General features: G+C 37.1%; 1 non-coding gene across 1 annotated transcript; it reads left to right on the top strand.

The window, feature by feature from the left end:
- Window positions 1-20,487: 20,487 nt before the first annotated feature.
- Window positions 20,488-20,594, top strand: LOC123394845. Its single transcript, XR_006609560.1, has one exon. It is a non-coding gene; the product is annotated as a U6 spliceosomal RNA (small nuclear RNA).
- The last annotated feature ends 1,266 nt before the right edge of the window (window positions 20,595-21,860 follow it).

The following is a 21,860-nucleotide window of genomic DNA, read 5'->3' as shown; positions in this document are numbered from 1 at the left end:
GAATCAATTCTCTAATTTCCCTTTCTGTATTTTCATTGTTAGTGTATAAGAAAGCAACTGATTTCGGGCGCCTGGGTGGCTCAGTGGGTTGGGCCGCCGCCTTCGGCTCAGGTCGTGATCTCAGAGTCCTGAGATCGAGTCCCACATCGGGCTCCCTGCTCAGCGGGGAGCCCGCTTCCCTCTCTCTCTCTGCCTGCCTTTCCATCTACTTGTGATTTCTCTCTGTCAAATAAATAAATAAAATCTTTAATAAAAAAAATAAAAAGAAAGCAACTGATTTCTGTACATTGACTTTGTATCTTGTCACGTTGCTGAATTGCTATATGAGTTCTAGTATTTGGGGGTGGAGTCTTTTGTGTTTTCCATATAAAGAATCATGTCATCTGCAAAGAGAGAGAGTTTGACTTCTTCATTGCCAATTTGGATACATTTTATTTCCCTTCATTGTCTGATTGCTGTTGCTAGGACTTCTAATACTATGTTGAACAAGAGTGGTGAGAGTGGGCATCCTTTTCGTGTTCCTGATCTCAACGGGAAGGACACAAGCTTTTTCCCATTGAGGATGATATTTGCTGTGGGTCTTTCATAGATAGATTTGATGACGTTCAGGAATGTTCCCTCTATCCCTATACTTTGAAGCGTTTTAATCAGGAAAGGATGCTGGATTTTATCAAATGCTTTTTCTGCATCAATTGAGAGGACCATGTGGTTCTTCTCTCTTATCTTATTAATTTGTTCTATCACATTGGTTGATTTGCGAATGTTGAACCATCCTTGTAGCCCAGGGATTAATCCCACCTGGTCATGGTGGATAATATTTTAATGTGTTGTTGGATACTGTTTGCTAAGATCTTGTTGAGAATCTTAGCATCCATATTCATCAGTGATATTGGTCTGAAATCTCCTTTTTGGTAGGATCTTTGCCTGGTTTGGGGATCAGGGTAATGCTGGCTTCATAGAAAGAGTCAGGAAGTTTTCCTTCTGCTTCAATTTTTTGAAACAGCTTCAGGAGAATAGGTGTTATTTCTTCTTTGAAAGTTTGGTAGAATTCTCCAGGGAATCCATCAGGTCCTGGTCTCTTGTTTTTTTGGGAGGATTTTGATCATCACTTCAATCTCGTTACTAGATATTGGTCTATTCAGGTTGTCAATTTCTTCCTGGTTCAATTTTGGGAGTTTTTAGTTTTCCAGGAATGCATCCATTTCATCTAGGTTGCTTAGCTTATTGACATATAATTGTTGATAATAACTTCTGATGATTGTTTCTATTTCCTTGGTGTTAGTTGTGATCTCTCCCTTTCCATTCATAATTTTATGTATTTGAGCTTTCTCTCTTTTCTTTTGGATTAGTGTCGCCAGTGGTTTATTGATCTTATTGATTCTTTCAAAAAACCAGCTTCTAGTTTCATTGATACGTTCCACTGTGTCTCTGATTTCTACCTCATCGATATCAGCTCTAATCTTGATTATTTCCCTTCTTATGTGTGGAGTTGGTTTGATTTGTTGTTGATTCTCCAGTTATTTAAGGTGTAGAAACAGCTGCTGTGTTCTGGATTTTTCAAGTTTTTTGAGAGAGGCTTGGATGGCTATGTATTTCCCCCTTAGGGCCGCCTTTGCTGTATCCCATAGGTTTTGGACCGAAGTGTCTTCATTCTCATTGGTTTCCATGAATTGTTTCAGTTTTTCCTTGATCTCCTGGTTGATCCAAGCATTCTTTTTTTTTTTTTAAAGATTTTATTTATTTATTTTACAGAGATCACAGGTAGTCAGAGAGGCAGGCAGAGAGAGAGAGGGGGAAGCAGGCTCCTGCCAAGCAGAGAGCCCGATGTGGGGCTTGATCCCAGGACACCAAGATCATGACCTGAGCCGAAAGCAGAAGCCTAACCACTGAGCCACCCAGGCGCCCCTGATCCAAGCATTCTTAAGCAAGGTGGTCTTTAGCTTCCAGGTGTTTGAGTTCCTTTGGAACTTTTCCTTGTGATTGAGCTCCAGTTTCAAAGTATTGTGATCTGAGAATGTGCAGGGAATAATCTCAGTCTTTTGGTATCGGTTGAGTCCTGATTTGTGACCCAGTATGTCGTGTATTCTGTAGAAGGTTCCGTGTGCACTTGAGAAGAATGAGTATTCTGTTGTTTTAGGGTGAAATGTTCTGTATATATCTATGAGGTCCATCTGGTCCAATGTGTCATTCAATGCTCTTGTTTCTTTATTGATTTTCTGCTTCGATGATCTGTCTATTTCTGAGAAAGGCATGTTAAGATCTCCAAAGATTAGTGTATTCATATCAATAGGACTCTTTATCTTGATTAACAGTTTTCTTATGTAATTGGCTGCTCCCATCTTGGGGGCATAGATATTTACAATTGTTAGATCATCTTGGTGGATAGTCCCTTTAAGAATGATGTAGTGTCCTTCTGTATCTCTGACTACAGTCTTTAGTTTAAAATCTAATTTGTTTGATATGAGAATCGCTACCCCAGCCTTTTTTTGAGGCCCATTGGCATGAAAGATGCTTCTCCACCCCTTCACTTTCAGTCTGGGTGTATCTTTAGGTTCAAAATGGGTCTCTTGTAGACAACATATGGAAGACCATTCCATGCTCTTGGATCGGAAGAATAAATGTCTATACTGCCGAGAGCAATCTATACTTTTAATGCTATTCTGATCAAATTTCCACTGGTATTCTTCAAAGAGCTGGAGCAAATAATCCTAAAATTTGTATGGAATCAGAAGAGACCCAGAATTGCTAAGGAAATGTTGAAAAACAAAAATAAAATGGGGGGCATCGCGTTACCTGATTTCAAGCTTTACTACAAAGCTGTGATCACCAAGACAGCATGGTACTCATATAAAAATGGACACATAGACCAGTGGAACAGATTAGAGCTCCCAGATATGGACCCTTAACTCTATGGTCAATTAATCTTCGACAAAACAGGAAAAAATATACAGTGGAAAAAAGACAGTCTCTTCAATAAATGGTGTTGGGAAAACTGGGCAGCTATACATAGAAGAATGAAACTCGACCATTCTCTTACACCGTACACAAAGATAAACTCAAAATGGATAAAAGACCTTAATATGAGATAGGAATCCATCAGAACCCTAGAGGAAAACATAGACAGTAATCTCTTCGATATCAGCCATAGCAACTTCTTTCAAGATATGTCTCCAAAGGCAAAGAAAACAAAAGCGAAGATGAACTTTTGGGACTTCATCAAAATCAAAAGCTTCTGCAGAGCCAAGGAAACAGTCAAGAAAACAAAGAGGCAACCCACGGAATGGGAGAAGATATTTGCAAATGACAGTACAGACAAAGGTTGATATCCAGGATCTATAAAGAACTCCTCAAACTCAACACACACAAAGCAGACAATCATATAAAAAAATGGGCAGAAGATATGGACAGACACTTCTCCAGTAAAGACATACAAATGGCTATCAGACACATGAAAAAATGTTCATCATCAGTAGCCATCAGGGAGATTCAAATTAAAACTACATTGAGATATCACTTTACACCAGTTAGAATGGCCAAAATTAGCAAGACAGGAAACAACATGTGTTGGAGAGGATGTGGAGAAAGGGGGACCCTCTTCCACTGTTGGTGGGAATGCAAGTTGGTGCAGCCTCTTTGGAGAACAGTGTGGAGATTCCTCAAGAAATTAAAAATAGACCTTCCCTATGACCCTGCAATTGCACTCCTGGGAATTTACCCCAAAGATACAGATGTCATTTAAAAAGGACCATCTGTACCCCAATGTTCATAGCAGCAATGGCCACGGTTGCTAAACTGTGGAAAGAACCAAGATGCCATTCAACGGATGAATGGATAAGGAAGATGTGGTCCATATACACTATGGAGTATTATGCCTCCATCAGAAAGGACGAATACCCAACTTTTGTAGCAACATGGACGGGACTGGAAGAGATTATGCTGAGTGAAATAAGTCAAGCAGAGAGAGTCAATTATCATATGGTTTCACTTATTTGTGGAGCATAACAAATAGCATAGAGGACATGAGGAGATAATGAGGAGCAGGGAGTTGTGGGAGATTGGAAGGGGAGGTGAACCATGAGAGACTATGGACTCTGAGAAACAATCTGTGGGGTTTGAAGGGGCAGGGGGTGGGAGGTCAGGGTACCAGGTGGTGGGTATTATAGAGGGCACGGATTGCATGTAGTACTGGGTGTGGTGCAAAAATAATTAATACTGTTATGCTGAAAATAAAAAATAAATTAAAAAAAAGAAAAAAGAAAAAGCCACACACTGGTCTTCAGTTGATCTGGGCTGAAGGAAGAAAGTTAAGCACCAAGGCAAAGAAGTGACACAAATTGTTAAGAATACAAAATAACAAAATCCAATAGGCTAGTGAGAGTGCTTCTTAAGTGCAGAATTTAACAAAACTGGAGAGTCATAAATGTATGACTTTAAGGAATGTATTACAGATGATTTTTTAAATTTTAGGCACTCTAATTAATATTTTCATTATGCACTTATGTAAATAAAAGTTACATCCTCAAATACTGTCAGTGTGTAGTCATTGCTAAGATTGACTTATTCAAAGAGAGTTAATGCTTGGAGGAGAACTAAGAGCTACATAGTAGGAGGATCCTAGGCTCATCTTATCCCTCAAACACAATTAGATAACTATCAAATCTTTCTGAATACCAAAGAAATCGACCTAAGGTCTGACAGAAAAAACTGTACAATTAGAGGAGAGAAGACATCACATTGAGGAAGGTAGGAAGTGCAGAGACATGGCTTGTAGTAGAAGTGGATTATGGGTGATACAGAGAGGAGGAAGCCCTGGTCCTGGAGAAAGTCAAGAGATAGTGGATTACACAGGGATAAATATAAGGAGAACATACCTCCTAAGTCATTGTCTGGGAAAATGAGAGGGGCTGATTTTTGTGAGTTTTTCCAACCAGCCATCATCAGTGCTCCAAGACTGGAGTTTTAGAGGTCAGTGGGCTTGGCTATGATAGACTCCTGAGGTCACTGCCCTATTCCTGGACAGAAGGCAGACAAACACCCCTGGGACACACTGCATTGTTTGAGAATCTCATAATGCACCCTGAGAGAGACTGTTGACTCTTCCTGGAGGGCATCTCTGGAGGTAACTTTCACAGAGATGCTTCTCTGGGGATAAAAGAGCTGATGTGCACTTGTTTTCTTCCCTCAAACTTCAGCATAGGCACAAAGACACTTGATTAGGGCCGCTAACCCAGATACTGACTGTTTAACCTGCTTAGCTCCAAATCCCATACGCCTGAGCTCTGGTGTGACTGCCTTGCTTGGGTCAAACCATCTATTGCACTATGGTGAGACCACCCCCCAGAAGACCAGCACAGCCCCTGACATAGCATGTCCCTAGAGTTTGGAGTTTGAAAGTCATCAGGTTTGGCTGAGACACAGTGCAAAGTGCACTGTGCTGCTCCAGGCAGGCAAGCAACCCAGAGACAGAAAGCATGAGAATAGCAATCTGAAAACCATCTGGGATGCACCAGGGAAAATTTTCACTCTTCTGGGAGGAATTCCTTGAGAGCAATAAATTGAAAGATCCCTCTCCAGAGACAAAGGAGCTGATTGTTGCCTTTCCCCAGCCTAGCCCCTTAACATAAAACAACTTCAGTAAACAGCATAGTAACAACACTGGCTGCCTTTGCTTAAACCAAGCCCCACCCCCTCTTTGCTCTACTACTACTGCTTTTCTTGGGCAAGTGTGCCTAAAATCCAGCACAGAGGGCCCTTTCCACAGAAGTCCAGCAAACTTACCCACACACGCAGCATGTTTACTGACCAGAAAGTTCTGCAAGGCTTCAGTTCTAATGGAAGTAGAAAAGGTCTTATTTAACACTTAAGTAAAACTTTCCACACCCTGGCCCAGGTCCAAAGAATGCCCAAAGCAGACAAGGAGAGCCCATGCAGACAAGTGGTAAGAAAGATAATGCAAACAAAACCCAGCAGCAGAGTGCATGCAGCACACACCAGAAATACTTCCAGAAATGTCAGGCCCTGGACACTATGTGACCTCTTCTTCATAAACCATTATTTCAGAAGAAAAATATATAACAGGCTTTTCTAAAACACAGAAGACAGGAATTTAGGGGGAAAATGCTAAAACAGATTAATCCATCCCAAATGAAAGTACAGCAAAAAGTCACAGCCAGAGATCTAAATGGAACAGATATAAGTAATATGGCTGATGGATAATTTAAAGCAACAATCATAAGAATACTTGCTGGGCTTGAGAAAAGCATGGAAGACATGAGGACACCTTCACAATAGAGATAATAGAGTTAAAAACAGTCAGAAATGAAAAATGCAATTATGAGATTTGAGATAGTCTGGATGCAGTAACCATTAGGATGGTAGAAAAAGATGAATGAATAAGTTATATAGAAGATAGAATAATGGAAAGTAATGAAGCTGAACAAAAGAAAGAACTATGTATCATGAGAACAGACTTAGAGAACACGGTTACTTAAACAAATATAGTAACATTTGTATCACAGAAGTTCCAGAAGAAGAAGAGATAGAAAGGTGTGCAGAAGGTTATTTGAGGGAATAATAGCTGAAAACTTACCTAATCTGAGGAAAGAAACAGACATACAAATCCAGGAGTCACAGAGAACTCCCATCAAACAACAAAAGCAGGCCAACATAAAAACATATTATAGTTAAATTTGCAAAATGTAGTAATTAAAAAAAAAAAAACTAAACTAAAAGCAGCCTGACAAAAGAAGTCCCTAACTTACAAGAGAAGGTCCATAAGGCTAGCTGCAGATTTCTGCACAGTAATGTGGCAAGTCATAAGGGACAGGCATGATACAATCAACATGCTGAAAAGTAAAATCTGTAGACAAGAATGTTTTGCGCAGCAAGGCTATCATTGAGTATTTCAAGTGCATATAGGATACTCTCAAGAACAAATCATATACTAAGTCACATATCAGGCCTCATTAAGTATAAGAAGATTGAGATCATCCAATGCATACATTCTGAACACAATGCCCTGAAACCAGAAGTCAACCAGAAGAAAAAAAATTTTAAAGACCACAAATACACGATGATAAACAACATCTAGTAATGAATGAATGGGTCAATGAGGAATTCAAAGAAGAAATTAAAAAAAAAAATACATGGAAAGAAGAGAAAATGAAAACAGGATAGTCCAAAACCTTTGGGATACAGCCAAAATGGTCATACAAAGGAAGTATATTAGCAATACAGGCATAACTCAAGAAATAAGAAAAATCATAAATAAATGGCCTAACCTTACACCTAATAGAGATAGAAAAAGAACAACAAATGGAGTCTTAAGGCCAGTAGAGGAAGGACAATGTAAAAATTAGAGGAGAAATAAATGATATAGAAAGAAACAAACTTAAAACCTAGTAGAACAGATCAATGAAAACAGGAGTTCATTCTTTGAAAAACATAGTAAAATCAATAAACTCCTAGCCAGACTTATCAAAAAGAAGGAGAGAGTACTTAAATAAATAAAATCACAAATGAGAGGAGAAATAACAAGAAACACCAAAGAAATACAAAAATTATAGGAAAACATTTGTGCCAAAATATTAGACAGCCTAGAAGAAATGGACAAATCTGTAGAAATATATAAACTGAAATAGCAAGAAATAGCTTGAATAGACTGATAATCACCAAAGACACTGAATCAGTAATCTTAAATCTCCCAACAAATAGAATGAATGAGCCAGATGGCTTCAAAGGGGAATTTTATTAAAACTTGAAAGATGGGATAATACCTATTCTTTCTAAACTATTCAAAAAATTAAAATGGAAGGAAAGCTTCCAAAAACATTCTATGAGGCCTGTGTTACCCTAATTCCAAAATCAAAGATTCTACTAAAAAAGAGAATTATAGGCTAATATCTCTAAAGAATATGAATGTAAAAATTCTCAACAAAATACTAGCAAATTGAATCCAACAGTCCATTAAAATATCCTTCATCACAATCAAGTGGGATTTATTCCTGTGATGCAAGGGTGGTTTAATATTTCTAAACAAATCAATGTGATATATGACCTTAATAAAAAAATGTATAAGAAACATATGATCCTTTTAATAGATAGAGAAAAAAGTATTAGGCAAAGTGCAATATCCATTCAATATAAAAATCCAAAACAAAGTAGGGAAAGAAGAAATCTACCTCAACAACATGAAGGCCATATATGAAAAACCCACAGCTAATATCATCCTCAATAGGCAAAAACTGAGAGCTTTTCCACTATGGTCAGTAACAAGACAGAGATATCCACTTTCACCACTGTTATTTTAAAAACTCCTGGAAGACCTAGTCTCAGCGATCAGACAAGAAAAATAAAAGACATCCAAGTCAGTAAGGAAGAAAGTCAAACTTCCACTATGCACAGAGGATATGATACTCTTTTTAAAAGCCCAAAAGACTCTACAAATATGTTTAGAACTGATGGAAAATTCAGTAAATTTACAGAATACAAGATCAATGTATAGAAATCTGTTGAATTTGCATACACGAATAATGAAGCAGCAGAATGAGAAATCAAGGAATTAATCCCTTTCACAATTGTCTCCTAAATTATAAGATGCCTAGGAATAAATGTAACCAAAAATGCCAAATATCTGTATTCTAAAAACTATAAAACACTGATGAAAGAAATTAAAGATGGCACAAAGAAATATAGACATCCCATGCTCATGGATTAGAAGAACATATATTGTTTTAAAAACTTTCTAGATTGCCCAAAGCCATATAGAAAGTAAAATAAAAATGATTTAATGCTCATATTTCTTCTTTAAAATAAGACCCCTCAACTGATTAAAAAATATAAACAACAACAATAATAACAGAGTGACACTCTATTGAGTGTGTTTAGTTCATTTCACATGTATTATGTATTTCCTATGGTATGAGACATAAGACATATCAAGATTAATAAGAAATGTGTCTTATTCACAAGAGAATCATATACAGTTAGTCTATTGATATCAATATAAGAAGAGATCAAGTAAGGCAAAATATATTTGTTCAACAAGTATCCACAGGGAAGGTCATGAGAAGGAATCGATAGGGTAGAGACAAAATGGAATAACTTTAGGTCTTTTGCTGCAGAAAAAAGCATGAATAAGTATCAGTGGGTAGTCAATATACCTCATGTAGGAACTTGACTCTGTAGAGGATGGGTATCTATAGGATAGGATATCAAATAATGGATGAAGGCTAAATGAAAGGAGCTGTTAGGGAAGACAAAAAAATATTAGCTGACTTTATAATTTTCCTTTTGTGTCTTAATTTAGATTCCCCAAGACAGACACTCTAGGTCAAGCTTTCCTAGTTGTGTTGTGAACCTTACTCATGGGAGCATGAAGAGATATTCCAGTGAATCCATAAAATTTCATAAATATTGATCTCAATTTCCATCATATAGCAGTAATCTTATCTACTCTGAATGATCAAAGTGTATTGTCCTTAATTAAATGCAAATTTATTTCTTCAAATTGATGGTTCACTGAATTGAGAAGCTTGAAGCAACCAAGTTGAAGCCATTAAGTTCAGTGGAACAGTTACTGCCATAGAGGAAGCATTGACTCTGAGAGCCAAGAGTTCCCAACCAGTAGAGCCATAGGGTTACAGAAACAAGAAACACAATTTCTAGAAGTGAAAGAACAGAAGTGATGGTAAGAAAGGTCAATCCTTTATTTACCCTTTGGTTTCTAGGTTAATGTGCTTTTAGTATTTGGCCACAGGCTCATGTCAGTCATTTGTTTAATGCACAAAGTTAATTGGGTAAGCCATCACCTCACTTTTACAAGAATGTTATCCATAACCTCTTGTCCTAGCTGAGACTTTAATAATCCATTCAAAATTTCTACCAGGGGTTTATTATTCCCTTGGCTGTTACTCATTCATTGCATGGGGTAGGTAAATGTCATGTGACTTGTGGCATGGACTAATAGTTTGAACTGAATGCAGTCAGTTCTTATTAAGAACAAGGACTAGGAAAAAAAAAAAAAAAGACTGACTTGCTGGGTGTCCTCATGGTGAGGTGTGGGAATCCAGTGGGGCACTCTGCTAATGTGGGTCTCCTTCCTGGTATAGTCCTTCCTGACCACCCCACAACCTCATGCCTCTAGTCAGGTATGAATGTACCCAGAGTCCCCAACACAGGCATATGAAGTCTCACACTAGCCATCTGGAGGCCTCAATGCTGCCTTTCACCAGCCCCACTGGCCCTGACACCAACCAGCACTGCTGCCTGGTATTTTTAACCCACCAGCTTGCTTCTGGTTGGGGCACTGCTGGGTAGCCCTGCAGAGCTAGGCATTCGGGGCTCACCACTACTTCTAAATGAGGTGGACCCAGACCTGGGTCTTACTGTAGCTAAGTCCCACTTAGAACTGTTTGGCCTCTGCTGATCACTCTAGAAGAGGCCTTTGTAGGAGGTCAGGCCCTTAACCTTAGAGAAGAACTCCGCATCCCCCCCCCAACCCTAGGACTATGGAGCAACACTGTCATCTCCTGGGCTGTTCCAGAAGTACATGCACTGGTCTGAGTGGGCAGCTATTAATAAAGACACTGGCCTTTTTTGACAAATACAATGTACAATGCATATAACCAACAAGATATGTGCTAATTGGAAGCTTCTCCCACACGGAGTTGGGCTTCCCTCTTCAGCCTTTTCCACTGGGGCAGTGGTGACTTCTGATTGCTCCAAAGTGTTCCACGGTGCACCTTGCCTGGATTGTGGTTTATATATCCAGGCATACATCCCCTCAACCACCTCTCAACAAAATGACTAGGAGGAGGAACACCCAACAAAGGAAACATTCAGATACTGTGCCCTCTCCTTCAGAATTATTGTATATGGACATAAACCATATGTCATAAAGGGAATTCAGGCTAAAAATTACCCAGACAATGGCTAGGATGGAGAAAACCATTAGTGACAACATAGATTCTCTAAGGCAGAAGTGAAAGCTGCCTGGGAAGAAGTTAAAAATGCTATCAATGAATTCCAATCTAATCTAAACATTCTAACAGCTAGGGTAAGACAGAAGATAGAATTAGTGATTTATAGGACAAAATGATAGAGAAAAATGATCATGAGGAGGCATGGAAAAAACAGTTTAGAAGCCATGAAAACAAAATTAGGGAAAAAATGATGCCATGAAACGTTCCAAAGTTAAAATTATAGGGATCGCTAAGGGGGGGGGGGGGTGGAGAAAGAGAAAAGACTAGAAGATATAGTTGAACAAATTCTGGATGAAAATTTCCCCAGTCTGGGGAATGGAACCAGCATTCATGTCCTAGAGGCAGAAAGAACACCTCCCAAGATCAACAAATCTAGAAAGACCTTAAGACACATAATTATGAAACTGATTAATCATAATTTTACACAAGAGCTTCTGAGGGCAGCTAGGGGGAAAAGATTCCTTACATACAGAAGAAGGTCCATCAGAATAAGATCAGACCTGTCCACAGGTCTGGCAAGCCAGAAAGGGCTGGCAAGACATATCCAGGACACTAAATCAGAAGAACAAGCAGGCAAGAATACTTTATCTAGTAAGGTTGACATTCAAAATGGATGGAAAGAAAAAGAGATTCCAAGACCGTCAAGGTTTAAAAGAGTATGTGACCACCAAGCCAGCACTACAAGAAATATTAAGGGTGGTTTTATAAAAGAAAAAAGAATCCAAGAGTGAAATAGAACAGAAATTCACAGAGACAATTTATAGAAACGAGGACTTCACAGGCAATATGATGTCAATAAAAATGTATCTTTCAATAATCACGTTCAAAGTGAATGGCCTAAACACTCCTATAAAACTGCACAGGGGTGCAGATTGGATAAAACAACAGGACCCATCCATATGTCGTCTACAAGAGACCCATTTGGAACTAAGGATACATCCAGATAATAAGTGAAGGGATGGAGAAGCATCTTTCATGCAAATGGGCCTCAAAATAAAGCTGGGGGAGTGATTCTCATATCAAATAAATTATATTTTAAACTAAAAACTGTAGTCAAAGATAAAGAAGAACACTACATTATTCTTAAAGGGTCTATCCACCAAGAAAATCTAACAATTGTAAATATTTATCCCCCCAATATGGGAGCAGTTAACTACATCAGACAACTGTTAATCAAGATAAAGAGTCATATTGATATGAATACATTAATAGTAGAGGATCTTAACACACCACTCTTAGTAATAGACAGATCATCCTAACAGAAAATCAGCAAAGAAACAAGAGCATTGAATGACACTTTGGACAAGATGGACCTCATAGATATATACAGAACACTCCACCCTCAAACAGCAGAATACTCATTCTTCTTGAGCTCACATGGAACTTACCCCAGAGCAGACCATATACTGTGTCATAAATGAGGGCTCTACTGATATCAAAAGACTGAGATTATTCCCTGCATATTCTCAGACCACAATGCTTTGCAACTGTAACTCAAACAAAAGAAAAACTTTGAAGAAATTTGAACACTTAGAAGCTAAACAACACCCTGCTTAAGAATGTATGGATCAACTAGGAAATCAAAGTACTTAATTCATGGAAACCAATGAGAATGAAGACACCTCAGTCCAAAACCTTAGGAATAAGGCATAGGCAGTCCTAAGGGGGAAATACATAGCCATCCAAGCCTCACTCAAAAATATTGAAAAATCCAGAATACACTGGCTCTCCTTACACCTTAAAGAACTGGAGAATCAACAGCAAATTAAGCCAAACCCACACACAAAAAGGGAAACAATCAAGATTAGAGGAGAGATCAATGAGATAGAAACTAGAGGTACAGTAGGTACAGTAGAACACATCAACAAAACTAGATGCTGTTTTTTTTTTAAAGAATCAATAAGATCGATAAACCACTGGCCAAAATAATCCAAAAGAAAACAGAAAGGAACCAAATTAATAAAATTATGAATGAAAAGGGAAAAAAAATCACAACTAACACCAAGGAAATGGAACCAATCATCAGAAATTATTATCAACAGCTATATGCCAATAACTTAACCAACCTAGAAGAAATGGGTGCATTCCTGGAAACCTATAAAATTCCAAAACCGAATCAGGAAGAAACTGACAACCTAAATAGACCAATATCTAGTAATGAATTTGAAGGAGTGATCAAAAACCTGCCAAAAAACTAGAGCCCGAGACCTGATGGATTCCCTAGAGAATTCTACTGAACATTCAAAGAAGAAATAATAACTATTCTCCTGAAGCTGTTTCAAAACATAGAAACAGAAGGAAAACTTTTGAATATGGATGCCCCGAACCTCAACAAGATCCTAGCTAATAGGATTGAACAGCACATTAAAAAGATTACCCACCATGACTAAGTGGAATTTATCCATGGGATGCAAGGAAGGTTCTACATTCACAAATCAATCAATGTAATAGAACAAATCAATAAAAAAAGAGAGAACCACATGGTACTCTCAATTGATGCAGAAAAAGCATTTGACAAGATACAGCATCTGTTCTTGATTATAATGGTTCAAAGTATAGGGATAGAGGGAACATTCCTCAAGTTCATAAAGTCTATCTATGAAAAGCCACAGCAAATGTCATCCTCAATGGGGAAAAGCTGACAGTCTTCCCTTTGAGATCAGGAACATGACAAGGATGCCCACTCAGGATGAACAAGGATGAATACTGCTGTTCAACATAGTACTAGAAGTCCTAGAAACAGCAATCAGACAACAAAAAGAAATAAAATATGTTCAAATTGGCAGAGAAGAAGTCAAACTCTCTCTCTTCACAGATTACATGATATTTTATTTCAAAAATCCAAAAGACTCCACCCCCAAACTACTAGAAGACATACAGCAATTCAGTAATGTGGTGGGATACAAAATCAATGTACAGAAATCAGTTGCTTTCTTATACACTAGCAATGAAAACATAGAAAGGGAAATGAGAGACTCGATTCTATTTACTATAGCACCAAGAACCATAAGATACCTGGGAATAAACCTAACCAAAGAAGTAAAGTATCTGTACTTGAGGAACTACAGAACACTCATGAAAGAAATTAAAGAAGATACAAAAAGATGGAAGACCATTCCATGCTCATGGATTGGACAAATAAACATTGTTAAAATGTCTATACTGCCTAGAACAATCTATACTTTCAATGCCATCCCAATCAAAATTCCACCAGCACTTTTCAGAGAGCTGTAACAAACAATTCTAAAATTTATATGGAACCAAAAGAGACCCTGAATTGCTAAGGAAATGCTAAAAAAGAAAAACAAAACTGGGGACATCATGTTGCCTGATTGTAAGTTTTACTATAAAGCTGTGATCACCAAAACAGCATGGTTCTGGGACAAAAACAGACACATAGACTAGTGGAACAGAGTAGAGAGTCCAGATATGGACCCACAACTCTATGGTCAATTAATATTTGACAAAGCAGGAAAAAAATATCCAGTGGAAAAAAGACAGTCTCTTCAATAAATGGTGCTGGGATAATTGGACAGTTATTTATAGAAGAATGAAACTCGACTGTTCTCTTACACCACACACAAAGATAAACTCAAAATGGATAAAGGACCTCAACATGAGGCAGGAATCTATCAAAATTCTGGAGGAGAACATAGGCAGTGACTTCTTCAACATTGGCCACAGCAACTTCTTTCAGGACATGTCTCCAAAGGCAAAGGAAATGAAAGCAAAAATGAGCTTTTGGGACTTCATCAAGATCAAAAGCTTCTGCACAGCAATGGAAACAGTCAACAAAACAAGAGACAACCCATGGAATGGGAGAAGATATTCGCAAACAACACTACAAAGGGCTGATATCCAAGATCTATAAAGAACTCCTCAAACTCAACACAGATTAAACAGATAATCACATCAAGAAATGGGTGGGGGGGGCATGTGGGTGGCTCAGTGGGTTAAGGCCTCTGCTTTTGGCTCGGTTCATGATCCTGGGGTCCTGGGATTGAGCCCTGCATCAGGCTCTTTGCTCAGCAGGGAGCCTGCTTCCCCCCCCCTCTCTGCCTGCCTCTCTGCCTACTTGTGATCTCTCTCTGTCAAATAAATAAATAAAATCTTAAAAAAAAAAAAAGAAATGGGCAGAAGACATGAACAGACACTTCTCCAAAGAAGTCATACAAATATCTAACGGACACATGAAAAAATGTTCATCATCATTAGCTACCAGGGAGATTCACATCATAACTACATTGAGATACAATCGTACAGCAGTTAGAATGGCCAAAATCAACAGGACAGGAAATAAAATGTGTTAGAGAGGATGTGGAGAAAGGAAAACTGTCTTACACTGTTGGTGGGAATGCAAATTGGTGCAGTCACTTTGGAAAACAGTGTGGAGTTTCCCTAAGAAATTACAAATAGAGTTTCTCTATGACCTTGCAATTGCATTACTGGGTATTTACTGCAAAGATATAGATGTAGTGAAAAGAAGGGCCATCTGTACCCCAATTTCATAGAAGCAATGGCTACAATCGCCAAATTGTGGAAAGAGCCAAGATGCCCTTCAACAGATGAATGGATAAAGAAGATATGGTCCATATATACAATACAGTATTATGACTCCATCAGAAAGGATGAACGCCAAACTTTGGTATCAAGATGGACAGGACTTGAGGAGATTATGCTGAGTGAAATAAGTCAAGCAGAGAGAGTCAATTATCATATGGTTTCAGTTACTTGTGGAGCATAAGGAATAACTTAGAGGGCATTGGGAGATGGAGAGGGGACGTAAGTTGGGGGAAATTAGAGGGTTAGACAAACCACGAGAGACTGTGGACTCTGAGAAACAAACTGAGGGTTTTGGAGTGGAACGGGGGAGAGGGTTGGGTGGTTCGGGGGTGGGTATTAAGGAGGGCATGTATTGCTTGGGGCACTGAGTGTGGTGCATAAACAATGAATTTTGGTTCAGTGAAAAAAAATTTAAGAAGAACTAACTAAAATCAATAATCTGAATTTAATTGAGATGTCTAAGGCCTATCACTGGCTAGGAGGCTATGACAGAGGATTTATTAATCTGGACCCTTGTTTATATAGTTTCCTTTTGGGGACTTCAATCATTGTAAACCCTTTCTGCTTAAGGTATTTGTATACACTCCTGCACTATTTTGTGGAAAACAAATATTACCCTCCATTGTTTTTAAAGACACAGCCATTTGATTGTTGATGTAATGGCTTTGCAATTTTGTTTAGATACAATAAAATAAAATAAAAACTAATACTGTAACAGTACAGTGTAAATTTTGAGATCTATCTGGACTCAATTTTGAAATATTAGAGTTAATTTCTTCATGATAACCTTTGGCTGTCATTTTATCCTGAATGTTTTCATTTTTTGAGTTAAAAGAAAAGCTTAAAAGACATTCATCTTTTCATGTTTGAAATTTTTATTTTTTGAACTAAAATTTACATATAAAGAAATCGTGTTTTTTTTCCCCATTCTAAAAAACAAAACAAAAGAGTTGTTTGCTCTTTAGGGGTGGTCATGAGGAACCTTCATATGTTTAATGACACATCACCACATCACAAATCTCATATTGTAGAGATCTTTTCAAAATGAGAATAGCCTTACTTAGACAGGAAAGGTTCCCAGAAGGCTAACAGGCCTTTTAAAAAATATACCCTATAAGCAGTTTTCTTTACAATCGAAATAAACCAATTAGAAAATTTGATTCATACTTTGCTCCTGCCTCAAGCTGAAATCATCAATAACACAATCTCAGCTTTAGAAAGAATTAAGATCCACCTCAACTTATTGGCCAAGATTTCTATGGATGGTATAATTGCCCTCAACTTCATACTGGCAGACCTATGTGTTATCGATGCAATTTTTAATACAGCTTTCAGTTCCTGAATTCATTCCTTTGAGTGATATGGCCAGTAAGGAAGTAAAGCTGCCTCACATACTATGATGGATCCTGATGGTTAATATTTGTGATGGTTAATAATATGTGTTCAGCTGATTGAATCCAAGATGCTGGGAGGCATGGTGGAAGTCTATACACCAGGTTTACCTCATTTTGTTGCTTAGAGCCTGGTGGACAATTCCCTTAATTAAACGCTGTATGAAAATAATATTTTCAACAAATGTGTGTGTGTGTGTATGGCATCTTCTTTATTCATCATCTATGGATGAACATTAGGTTTGCTTCCATATTTTGACTATTGTAAATATAGTTATTATATTATTATAATATAAATATTATAAACATAGAGGAGCATATATCTTTTCAAATTAGTGCTTTTATTTTATTCTAGTGAAATAAACCAGAGAAAGAAAAATGCCATATGATTTCACTTATATATGGAATCTAAAAAACAAAACAAATGAACAAAAAAGTAAACAAAAAACCACACTCTTAAATTCAGAGAACAAACTGGTGAGTTTTAGAGAGAAGATGGGTGAAGGAATGGGTAAAATAGATAAAGGAGACTATGAGGTACATACTTTCAGTTATGAAATAAATAATTCACAGATATTAAAAGTACAGCATAAGGAATGCAGTCAACAATATTATAATAACACTGTTTGGTGAAAGATGGTGACTATACTTAATTTGGTGAGAACTGAGTAATGTATACAATTGCTGATTCAATATTTTTACACCTGAAACTAATATAACATTGTATGTTAATTATACTTCAATAAAAAAGAATATAATAAAAAGTATGTTTACTCTAAAAAAGACTCTATTCAATGATGAAAAGGTATGTTACAGAGTGGGAGAAAGTGTGTGCAATCTGCGTAGTGGACAAGGAACCATATCTAGAATACCTAAAATATTCTACAACTCAGCAGTTAAAAGAAAAGAAAGAAGGAAAAAACAATTAAATTAGAAAATGGCAAAATATTTGATGAACCATTTTACAGAAAAATATATACAGATGGATATTGATGAAAAGAGGCTCATATTTACTAACTCTAACAGAAATACAAATTGATTCAGGGGTATCAGTCTGTGAATCATCAGTCTTACACAATATGCAGACCTGTACCCCTAAAACAAATAATACATTATATGTTAATAAATTTTTAAAAATGTGTTTTGAAAAAAAAAAAAAGAACTCAGAAAAAATACAAATTCATAGCACAATGAGATATCACATCATACCTATTAGAAAAGCGAAATAACCCATTGTGACAATAGCAAATGCTGGGATGGATGAAGGGAAACTCTCTCATATATTGCTGGAGGGAATGTAAGTGAAATAGCCACACTGGAAAATAGAAAATAATGTTGCAATGCCCTAAAAAAAAAAAAAAAAAAAAAAAAAAAAGCCTTATATTTGTGATATAACTCAGCATCCACATTTATTTCTTTTTCTTTTTTAAGAATGTATTTATTTATTTAACAGAGAGAGAGAAAGATCAAAAGAAGGCAGAGGCAGGTGGCAGAGAGAGAGGGGGAAGCAGGCTCCCCACTGAGCAGAGGGCCTGATATGGGGCTCGATCCCAGGACCCTGAGACCATGACCTGAGCTGAAGGCTTAACCCACTTAGCCACCCAGGCATCCCTTCACGTTTTTTTCTTATATCTCAAAGAAATGAAAAATTTATACTAACATAAAAATGCATACATTATTGTTCTCTTTAGCTTTGTTCATATTTGCTTTACATTGAAAAACAAAAGCAAAAAGAAATGTCCCACAAATGATAAATAGTGGTATTTTCATACCATCTTATACTACTTGGAAATAAAAAGGAACCAATGATTGATACAGGCAACAACTTTGATGAATCCCAAAAGTTATTATGCGGAGTGGGGGAAAAAAAAAGATCAATCCAAAAAGTTCACACACTATTAACATGCATGTAACATTCTCAAAATGACAAAAATTATGGTGCTAGAGAATATGTTAGTGGTCAGGAGTTGTTAAGGAGACTTTGAAAAAAAGGTGTGGGTGTGACTAAAGGGGATAAACTGAGAGATAACTTTGTGGTAATGGTGCAGTTCTGTATTTTGATTTTGGTGGTAGATACATGAATGTAAACATGGGATGAAATATCATAGAACTCTACACACTTATGCTGTAGCAATGTAAAATTCCTGGTGTTGTTACAATAGTTATGTAAGACGTAACCATTAGGAGAAACTCAAAAAGTATCAAGGACCTCTCTTTACTCTCTTTGTGACTTTCTGTGAATCTGTTTTTACCAAATGGTGGGTTCTTTCCTTATGCAATGCCATTCACCAAATAGCCAAATAACAAGACAGTATTTGATAGTAATCAGGTAATCTATTCAATGGCCAGAAAATGAGGAAGGAGATCTCATGCTCTAAAGACACTTTGGCTTTGATTAAGTCTAATGGTCAGAGTTTTATGAAATTCAGGTAATTAAGGGGTTAGAAAGCAAGCTTATATCAGGCCATTGGGATGAAGAGAAAAGAGACTTCTCAGATTCAGAGTGCCACCTCTTCTCTTTCTTTAAATGGTGAAGTCATATCTATCATGACATTGGTAGGTATTTTTTTCCCTTATGGTAATGATCTTGAGGTCATCTGAAGAGCTAGCATGCTATCTGCACTGGCTCAAACTAGTTGAAAACTAGGTCATGGGGACCTGTTTGGACCTTGTGGCTTCTGTCACTTGACTGAATTTATGGTTTATGGTGGCAAGCAGCACCTGTAAGTAGGACTAGAAAACTGGGTTGTAGCTTGTTATTGAATCCCGGGTGACAAAATCTCTTCTCTATTTGCTCCTCATTCTTGAGGGCTCTTGGTGGGTGGAAGTCCATCTTTCACTTCTTCTTGCTGACATTGGACAACATATATCCTAGGGTAAAGGAGCAAAGTAGTTTCCTGGCTATCTTAAAGTAAGTTCGGTTGTCACCAGGATATAACCCCAAATGTTTATACCCTTGAGTATTTACCATCTGTAGTTTAACTGCCTCTAGTCTTTTGATAACAAAGCTTACCAAAAGAGCTCAAGAATGCAAGACCAAAAAGCAGCAAAATCAGGATTGTCACCAATGGGCCAAGAAAGGAAAGAGTCCAGGTAAAATTAGGTAAGACGTTTCTTACTTTGTCTTGGACTTTATTGGAACTGACCTTGGCTTTTCCAAAAGAGTAGAGCTTTTTGGCTTGATTGTAAAATTTACAGATATTAACTTTTACCTGGCCTGTGGTGTGATTATGAATTAACATTTCCTCCTTAAGTGATCCCAAGTCAAAATAATGGGAGAAAACTGTAACCTTAGTTTGGAAAATCATAGCTAGATATTCTAGGAAACTGGAAAAAATTAAGATCCAGCCCAACTTTATAGGTGAACAACAAACACTCAATAAATTAGAACTAGAATCTAACATCTGCAAAGGTGTGCTACTGAAACACTTTTTTTCTCTAAAGTCACCCTCATTTCCAAGGAGGAAATTAAGACTAATTATTCATAAAATCCAGTATTAACAAAAGAGGTCTAATTATTTATATAAGTGCAGCAAAAATGGTGATTGCCCGTGCTCACTTTGGCAGCACATATACTAAAATTGGAACTATACAGAGAAAATTAGCATGCCCCCTATACATGGGTGACATGCAAATTCATGAAGTATTCCATATTTTAAAAAAATTAGTGACTGCCCATAGAGTGTCTTTTAAATATTTATTTATTTTAGAGAGTGAGAAAGAGAGAGCAGGGGAGAGAGAGAATCTCAAAAATACTCCCTGCTGAGTGCACAGCCCAATGTGGGCCTCAGTCTCACCACTGTAAAATCATGGCCTGAGCAGAAATCAAGAGTTGAACATTCAATTGACAGAGTCATTCAGGCGCCCCTAGGGTCTTTTACATCTGCTCTGCTGGAACTTTTTATGAGCATTTTTAGAATTAACTTTAAATATTCTCTTTTTGATCAGCTTTACCTATAATACCTATAGATTTGGGTTACTTCCCTTCTTTTTGAGGTCCCCAAAATATCTTGAGTTTCCTGAGCCTGCCAGGAAGTGATCTTACTTGCTCTTCTGATAAGGCTCTTGGGAATTCTGTAAACAAGGTACCAGGCTGATTTTTAAAAGGGCTTTATTTGCACCATGAAGTCAGTCTTAGTTCCTTAAAGCTATCTGGTCACATTTGATTCTATACGTGTCCCTCTCAAATATGACATTCTACTCAAAGACTTGATAATATGACAAATATTTCTGTAATGGTGTCTTATTATAGGCAAAACAGATTCTTACTGAAATTATGAAATAATCCTAATCACCATGACTATAAGAATACTTACTGAGAGCTTTTAAATTCTGGAGTCATCAGGGAGAAAAAGATAAATTTGATATATTTCTTTATAAATAGATTTTTTAAGTTATAGATAAGAGCAAAAAATAATTTGGAAGAACAAACAGTGAACTAGTAATATTTTTAAAAAGAACCATAAAACTATAATTACCTTTTAAAAATTTTATTTAGTATTATGCTACTAATTTTTGCTTTGTTTGAATGTAGTGTTTTTCTTTCATTAGTTCTAGAGATTATTACTCAGTTTAGTTTCATGATCCTAAGAGTAATAGAAACCTGTACTCATCAAAAGTCCTTCCCATGAATCTTTTTAAAGATGAAACACATTTTACAAGATCATCAAAGCAATAGCTCTAAAAGACAAGACTCAAAATGCCCATGGTTAAAGATCTGGTAAGAGTATATTACAATGTAGTTGACAAGGAAATTTTGTTATTTGTATGACATATAACATTTTAATATTTAGAATTATGTGTTGTGTGCCTGTGTGACTCAGTTGTTTAAGTATCTGACATCAGCTCAGGTCGTGATCTCAGGGTCCTAGGAATCAGCCCCTTGTTGGACTACCTACTTGGTGAGGAGTCTGCTTTTCCCTCT

The sequence above is a fragment of the Mustela putorius genome, unplaced genomic scaffold (assembly GCF_011764305.1).
Source record: "Mustela putorius furo isolate JIRA1106 unplaced genomic scaffold, ASM1176430v1.1 tig00000115_pilon_pilon_pilon, whole genome shotgun sequence".
Taxonomy (NCBI): domain Eukaryota; kingdom Metazoa; phylum Chordata; class Mammalia; order Carnivora; family Mustelidae; genus Mustela; species Mustela putorius.
Note: the sequence above shows the minus strand (reverse complement) of the source record. Positions and strands in the feature narration are given on the sequence as shown.